Source organism: Bufo bufo, chromosome 5 (assembly GCF_905171765.1).
Source record: "Bufo bufo chromosome 5, aBufBuf1.1, whole genome shotgun sequence".
NCBI classification, from domain to species: Eukaryota; Metazoa; Chordata; class Amphibia; order Anura; family Bufonidae; genus Bufo; species Bufo bufo.
The window spans coordinates 352,674,964-352,683,753 of record NC_053393.1 but is presented as its reverse complement, the minus strand read 5'-3'; the positions used below and the strand labels follow the sequence as shown (position 1 = coordinate 352,683,753).

Here is an 8,790-nt window from a genome sequence, read left to right as displayed (position 1 = left end):
TGTAGAATTCATGTTTGCATGATCAAAATTTACATTTATTGGTTGTGTAGTTGATAACAATTATTTATACATTGGAACAGTCAATGAAAATCCACTTTAATTGTATACGGTTGATCTGCTCCTTCATTACCACTGACCAATTATCTTTATGAAACTACTGAACTGTGGCAAGTATAAACAGGCCTTTAATGAGGACATACAGTGGATATAAAAAGTATACACACCCCTGTTAAAATGTCATGTTTCTGTGATGTAAAAAAATGAGACAAAGATAAATCATTTCAGAACTTTTTCCACCTTTAATGTGACCTATAAACTTTACCACTCAATTGAAAAACAAATTTAAATATTTTAGGTGGAGGGAAGAAAACAAAACAAAAAAAAAAATAATGTGGTTGCATAAGTGTCCACACCTTCTTATAACTGGGGGATGTAGCTGTGTTCAGAATTAAGCAATCGCATTCATGTCATGTTAAATAGGAGCCAGCATACTCCTGCCATCATTTAAAGTGCCTCTGATTAACCCAAAATAAAGTTCAGCTGCTCTGGTTGGTCTTTACTGAAATTTTCTTAGTCGCATCCCACAGTAAAAGCCATGGTCCACAGAGAGCTTCCAAAGCATCAGAGGGATCTCATTGTTAAAAGGTATCAGTCAGGAGAAGGGTACAAAATAATTTATAAGGCATTAGATATACCATGGAACACAATGAAGACAGTCATCATCAAGTGGAGAAAATATGGCACAACAGTGACATTACCAAGAACTGGACGTCCCTTCAAAATTGATGAAAAGATGAGAAGAAAACTGGTCTGGGAGGCTACCAAGAGGCCTACAGCAACATTAAAGGAGCTGCAGGAATATCTGGCAAGAACTGGCTGTGTGGTACAGTAGAGTGGCAAGACTAAAGCCTTTTCTTACGAAGAAAAACATCCAAGCCAGGCTACATTTTGCAAAAACACATCTGAAGTCTCCCAAAAGCATGTGGGAAAAGGTGTTATGGTCTGATAAAACCAAAAGATATGTTTGGCGCAAAAACAACACTGCACATCACCAAAAGAACACCATACCCACAGGGAAGCATGGTGGTGGCAGCATCATGCTTTGGGTCTGTTTTTCTTCAGCTGGAACTGGGGCCTTAGTTAAGGTAGAGGGAATTGTGAACAGTCCCAAATACCAGTCAATATTGGCACAAAACCTTCAGGTTTCAGGAACTTTATCTTTCAGCATGACAACGACCCAAAGCATACATCTAAATCAACAAAGGAATGGCTTCACCAGAAGAAGATTAAAGTTTTAGAATGGCCCAGCCAGAGCCCAGACCTGAATCCGATTGGAAATCTGTTGGGTGATCTGAAGAGGGCTGTGCACTGGAGATGCCCTCGCAATCTGACAGATTTGGAGTGTTTTTGCAAAGAAGAGTGGGCAAATCTTCCCAAGTCAAAATGTGCCATGCTGATAGACTCAAAACCAAAAAGACTGAATGCTGTAATAAAATCAAAAGGTGCTTCAACAAATTATTCGTTTAAGGGTGTGCACACTTATGCAACCATATTATTTTATTTTTATATTTTTTTCTTCCCTCTGCCTAAAAGATTTCAGTTTGTTTTTCAATAGAGTTGTACAGTTTATAGGTCACATTAAAGGTGGAAAAAGTTCTAAAATTATTTTTCTTTGTCTCATTTTTTTTTACATCACAGAAACCTGACATTTTAACAGGGGTGTGTAGACTTTTTATATACACTGTATATAGTGTCACTGCTTATACAGATAGAACTGTAAATATATACGGGGATTTATCCCCTACTATGTACTTTTGGCAAGTGATTCTATAACTTGAACGCACTTTATAACAGGACTTTTGATGTCCTAGGACCTAGGTTCACTGTAGATTCTTTCTGTAATTTAGAGTTGGCAGTCAATGGCCACTCTATAATTCTTGTAAGGTTGCTTATCCTTCTTAAATAGGAAATCAGAACAGGCACATACCGACAACAAATGTTTGACATTAAAGATCTAATCTGGACCAATGGTTACTGGAAGTAATATCTGAGGCCTATAGAAAGAGGGAGAAGTGTTGGCTAAGCAATACTACTAGCACCTGGTATTAAAAAAAAAAAACTGAAGGAAAAACACTCCCTGAACTGTGATCATTTACCTCAGGGAAGCCCAACCTGCGGCCCTCCAGCTGTTGCAAAACTACAACTCCCAGCATGCCTGGACAGCCTACAGATATTAAGGCATGCTAGGAGTTGTAGTTTTGTAACAGCTGTAGTGCCGCAGGTTGAGCATCCTTGATTTAACTAAAGCTACAGCTACTTTGTGAGCAGAGAGAGTTTAAAAGGGTTGTCTCATTTCAGTAAATAGAATTTAATAGAAGCCACTTACTAATGTGTTTTTATTATCCTTATTGCTTCCTTTGCTGGCTGTATTCATTTTTCATGGTTCCATGGTTATGACCACCCTGCAATCCATCAGTGGTGGTCATTGTCGCATACTATGGGAAAAGGCGCCAGCCCCTCTAGTGGTTGGGACTGTGGCGCCACACAGAGGCTAGTGCTTTTTCCTATAGTGTGCAAGCATGACCACCACTGATAAATTGCAGGGTGGTCGATCAGTGTTTAATGTATGGGATGGAAACGATCAGTGTATAACGTGATGGAAAAAAGAATCCAGCCAGCAAATGAAGCAGTATGGATAATAACAATACATTAGTAAGTGGCTTAACTTCCTCTACATAATAAATGCTATTTGCTGAAGTGAGACAACCCCCTTAAGTACTAAATCCTTGTGAAGTACAGCAAACATTTTTATTCATGAACTACAGACCAGACTTTTCAGCAAGAGAGAATTCATCGTTTAGATATTCAGTGTTGCCCTCTGCAATTTCCCACTGTTAAAGGATTGTGGTAAATCCCCATACAAAAAAGAAACACCGATATTTGCAAAACACCAGTAACTTAATATGTGTGTCAGCATGTAATGATTCGCCAAATATATAAACACACACATAGGTATATTGTAAATTCAATCTTTATTCTTTAAAAATTTATATAAATACATAATTGTGGACAAATTACATTCATGGTGTTTTACATTATGTTTTGTGCTCTATACAGCGCATACATATATTGTACATTTATTACACCTTTCTGATACTTGTGATTGGATAATGTGAATTCACTGTTGATATTAGAATACAGAGGCCCTGTAGTGTCATTATGTATTGAGCTATCATATGATAAAATACATTGAAGTATGCCTAGGTAACTCCGGGTAATGGATTATAAGTTCAGCTCTGACAATATAAAAGGGTGATAGTCATTTGATTTTGATCAGCACAGTTAACTAACGTTAATCCGGAATTCACCGGTTATCAGTGACAGTACAACAGTACTATTGATATTGTGTATAGATCTGGCCAATATTGTACTGTCGCCAGCAGGAGTGATGTAAGGGGGGAACCTTTCATGTTGTCGCAGTATTGTCTTGTAATCACTGCCATGAATGTAATTTGTCCACAATTATGTATTTATATATATTTTTAAAGAATAAAGATTCCCATACAATATGTATGTGCTGTTGTGTGTGATGTCAAGAAAATTTGAAATTTGCTTACAAATTCCTGTTTCTTGTAGTCCAAATAGCATTACATAATCACCCTTCCAATATTTTTTTATTTTTTTTTATCTTAATGGTGTCTGTGAAAATACATAAAGAGGAGGAAATACGGTCCTTTTTATAGGGTTGGTTCCAAGTTGAATTAACCATTTGAGTCACCTGTGCAAAGCATTTGGTATATGTGCTGATATGTAAACTACAGAAAGAGAAATAATGTAATGAACTTCTAATTATAGTGTATGAGATTACAGTTTTATTGGGTGTGCATTGAGCAATTATGTGTTTTTTTTTACAGTGCCTAATTTACATAGAGTCAAACCACTGAAAATTTTTGTTTGGTTACACTTCACTTTATTCCTTATGTTTTGCATAAAACCAAATAAAACTTCATTATTGTAAGCATTGCAGACTAATCCTCTAACTTGCTTTTTACAAGCATATTTTTCATGACTCATAGTCTAAAGAACAATCTCAGCAAATCCATCTGCTAAGCTAAATGCTAATGTTATTGGCATTTTAATAGTTATATGACAGTGCTCATAAAGTGTCTGTTCTACAAAGATTGAGGTTTAAGGTAGTAGATTTTAAAATCCTTTGAAACATGGTACAGATATATCAACATTTACCTTAAAACTTAATGAGTAAAGTACCTATAGTGTTTCTCCAAACATTAAATTAACACTTAATACAAAAATCAACAAAGAGAATCGGTACACATATTTACCTAATAAAGTTAAATTTTATTGTGACATAAAATAACATACAAACATAAATGTAGAGACCATACAGGGTGCTTCAAGTGACAGTCCACAATACATCCACTGCTGGCAGATTTAGATTGTTTTAATTGCTTCAATCACTTTCAGGGTGTTGTACATCTGGAATCTAGATCAGCATATATTATTTAAAGCTGCATCTAGCCATAGTATTACAACTACTTCCGATGTGAAGCAGATTAAACATAGGTGTATAGCGAGCATGAATGACATCCATATATTAAATTATATCCTATCCAAACAAATGAAGTTATTCATACATAATCAAAGTAAATGTATCGGATCGATCTGAATTGCTCACCTACCCGATGTCCAGTGGTCTGCGTGTGGGCTCTCTCTATCAAGCGTACTCCTCGACGTACGTTTCGCTAATGCTTCTTCAGGAGGATTCCTTTCTAATGGCTAGGGAGGTCTTTTTAAATGCCTGGTGGCCAATGACAATTGATTCCTGCGTCATGTGATTTTATTACTGCTGATTCCTATAGCGGCGCATCCCGTAATCGCCGGATATGGGTACATACGGGACTTCCGCCCTTCCATCAGCGCGATCGAAGTGAGGGCAGACGACGTCTGACGTCACCCCGATGGCGCCCGTCGGAACGGCGGAAGTCCTCCCACTCCCGATCCGCGATGAGCACAGGAATCACCAGGTTATCTATCGTTCTTCATAGTTTAGTTATCTGGGGAGTATCTGTATGCCCATTCCTGATGTCAGTTCTTCTTTTTCTCCTATATGTCAATTTACACCTTCTCTGACTATCCACCCGCCACATCACTGGACATGGTTGTGCCACAATTCAGATCGCATCCTACTCAGCTCTATTCCACGGTTTGCATATTTACCAAAAATAGTAATATTTCATATAGGAATTAGTAATGATAATACCAATATATACATAGATCAGCTAGATATAGAGCAGAGAAGTCAATATACATCTCATTATGATAACAGTTATCATGATATCCCCTATTGGAATGGACATTCGCACAGCAAACGCATAGATTAGTGTTGGAGATATTGGTGCTTTCACCTATTGCATGTAAAGCATATATATGTGACCACATACCGTGCACGCACATGCACACACACACCATGCGCAATCCACATGCGCGTGTCCACATATAATGCACACATGTCAATATGGCATATCTATATTCCTCATTAAATTCATCCAGTATCACTCTATATGCGTGTGCTGGCATGTCCATATATATCATATCATAATTATCGTAATTATCCATGGGTGTGCGAGATATCTACCATAAATTCAATTGATATCTCTATCTCACAAATCCATGGGTATCACGCATATGTGTCAAAGTGTTGTGTGCATCAAGTGCATTCTATCTATCATTCATATAAATATACATATAAATGAATATAAAATTCATATAAGGTCATAAGTGATTTCATAATCATACATATTTAAGGTGCCGTGCATAAGTCTTATTGTCAATGAATAGAATACTATTATCAATTATATTCTATCATTTATCTATCAGTCCTATATTAAAACTCATTCCCACTAAGGGGGATAAATAAATATATCCTTCTTCAATGTAATATAGTGCCCCCTTCTCTAAAAATCCTCTCTAATATAGAGGAGTAAATTGCAGACATAGACTATTGTCTATTAATCTGCACACCCATTATGTGTGATATCATTCCTCTCCAAACATTATTACCACTGAAGGTTTATTCCTCTATGTTCATTCAAGTGCATAGTGCATATTTAATAGAGCTAGCATCAATCCCTACATATCTTCCCCCATATCCAGCTTACTTAATTTAATACTAATTCCATATACTATATTCAGATGTTTTTTACTGATGGGTGCGATCATGGATATTTATTTCTTCTTTTTTTCTCCTTTCTGTTTTTCCCTTCATAGGTTTTCCTCCTCATATTTCAATGAACCATACTGGACGCAGGAATCCAGCCATCCATCACTCGACATTCTCACGTAAGTTTCTACAGTAATCAAACAGAACAATGTTAAAATATTATATATTTTTTACATTCAAAAATTCTATCTAAAACCCCCTACAGTTTACAAGAAGGAACTGAAAGCCATATTTTCATTCAATCCTTTTGGTGCCATAGTACCTAATCTAAAAATCCATTTACTCTCGACTTGGGCTAGTCTTTTACTGAGGTCTCCCCCCCGTATCCCCATGTGAATCTGGTCTATTCCCGTAAATTTCAGCAGTTTTTCATTACTTTGGTGAAATAATTTAAAATGCCTAGGTATAGTCTTAAAGGGAACCTGTCACCAGGATTTTGGGTATAGAGCTGAGGACATGGGTTGCTAGATGGCCACTAGCACATCCGCAATACCCAGTCCCCATAGCTCTGTGTGCTTTTATTGTGTAAAAAAACTGATTTGATACATATGCAAATTAACATAAAAGAGTCATATCTTACTTGTGTGACCAGAGAAGAGTCATATTTTCAAGCTATGACTCATCTCAGGTTAATTTGCATATGTAACAAATGAGTTTTTTTCCACAATAAAAGCACACAGAGCTATGGGGACTGGATATTGTGGATGTGCTAGCGGCCATCTAGCAACCCATGTCCTCAGCTCTATACCCCAAATCCAGATGACAGGTTCCCTTTAAGATTGTCTAAGTTTTCTTCCTCTTTACTTTTCTCAATATCTCGTATGTGTTCCCTAATTCGTGCCCTTAATTCCCTGGTTGTCAGGCCTATATAAATTTTATCACAAGGGCATCTGGCGTGATATATAACGCCCTTTGAGGAACAAGAGATGTATTCCTTAATTTTGTACCTTTTATCATGATTTAGACCCGTAAATTCTGCAGTTTTTATCACGTTTTTGCATGCTTTGCATGTCCCACAGGGGAAGGACCCTTTTCATTTTTCATTTCCAGTATTGGCCGATCTATTTATGAAGTGACTGTGAACTAATGCATCTTTGAAATTTTTTGCCCTTTTTGCTGTTACAAGGGGCTTGTTTGGAATGCATTTATTTAGGATCACATCTGTTTGCAGTATGTTCCAGTGTCTTTCCAAAATCTCCTTTATCTGCCACCATTGACTATTGTATTCTGTTAAGAATCTGATGTTGTGTACTGAATCTTCCGTTTTGATCTTATTTGGACATAGCAGTTGTTCACGTTTCTTTTTCTTTATTTTCCCAACTCCTCTTTTAATCTGTCTATTGCTGTATCCCCTGGTTTTAAATCTTTCTGTCATTTCTTTACTTCGCTCTTTGTACTTACTCTCATTGGAGCAAATCCTCTTTATCCGTGCGAATTGCCCAATGGGTATTCCATCTATGGTGGATTTTAGATGGGAGGATTCAGCATGCAGTAGTGCATTGACCGCAGTTTCTTTCCTATGGACATCAGTTTCTAATGTCCCATTTTCTTTTATTTGTATCTTTAGGTCCAGGAATGTGACTTCTTTACCCATCTGAAAGGTAAGAAATATATTCTGATTGTTGTTGTTTAAAATACTAATGAATTTTTTGAGATCATCTTGCGAGCCTTCCCATAGGAAAAAGATGTCATCATTAAATCGCATCCAGTTATGCACTTTATTGATGTACGGTGTTGTCTCATTCATGAATATTTCTCTTTCCCAGGCTCAAAGAAACAAGTTTGCATAGGATGGGGCGCATGTAGCCCCCATCGCCACACCTTGTGTCTGTAGAAAAAAATCATCATTAAAAAGAAAAGAATTATGCTCCAATATGAATTTTAATAGGGTGAGGATTAATTCATTAAACCCCCCTTCCATATTGTTACCTTTCAGGTATTCAGCCACTGCTCTTAGCCCATCATCATGCTTGATGTTCGAATATAGCGCTTCAACATCAGCTGTAACTAAAATCATGTTGTCTTCAACTTGCATGTTGTTTAATCTATTTAGCGCTGCCATTGTATCCTGTATAAAAGATGGTAGAGTATTGACAAGCATTTTTAAATGGTGGTTAATGAATTGGCCAATTTTCTCACGAAGCCCACCATTACCTGATATGATGGGTCGACCGGGCGGGTCTGTCACATTTTTATGCACTTTGGGTGTCATGTAGAACGTTGGTATTCTTGGGAACGGAATTATCAGTAAAGGTTTTATTTTGGATGAAATCACATTATCTTCTTCTGCTTTGTCCAGTATATCATATAGTTTTTTCTGGAAGGTAGAAAGGGGGTTAGAGTCGAGTTTGCGGTAACATTTTTTATCCCTTAGTATTTTGTAGGCCTGCCGCATATACATATCTTCTGGCCAAATGACTACATTTCCCCCTTTGTCCGCCTGTTTAAACAGCACACCTTTTAAATCTCTTAGTGCCTCTAATGCTTTTTTCTCCTTTACACTTAAGTTTTCTTCTCTTTTCTTTCCCTGATTATTTAATGTAGTCAGA

The 8,790-nt window shown here is 37.0% G+C and overlaps 1 long non-coding RNA gene across 1 annotated transcript; it reads right to left on the bottom strand.

Annotated features, from left to right (window-relative positions):
• Nucleotides 1–6,289: 6,289 nt before the first annotated feature.
• LOC121001350 lies at nucleotides 6,290–8,219 on the bottom strand. Its single transcript, XR_005779035.1, has 3 exons — nucleotides 8,171–8,219; nucleotides 7,643–7,835; nucleotides 6,290–6,368 (listed from the first exon to the last, which is right to left on the bottom strand). It is a non-coding gene; the product is annotated as an uncharacterized LOC121001350 (long non-coding RNA).
• Between the last annotated feature and the right edge of the window lie 571 nt (nucleotides 8,220–8,790).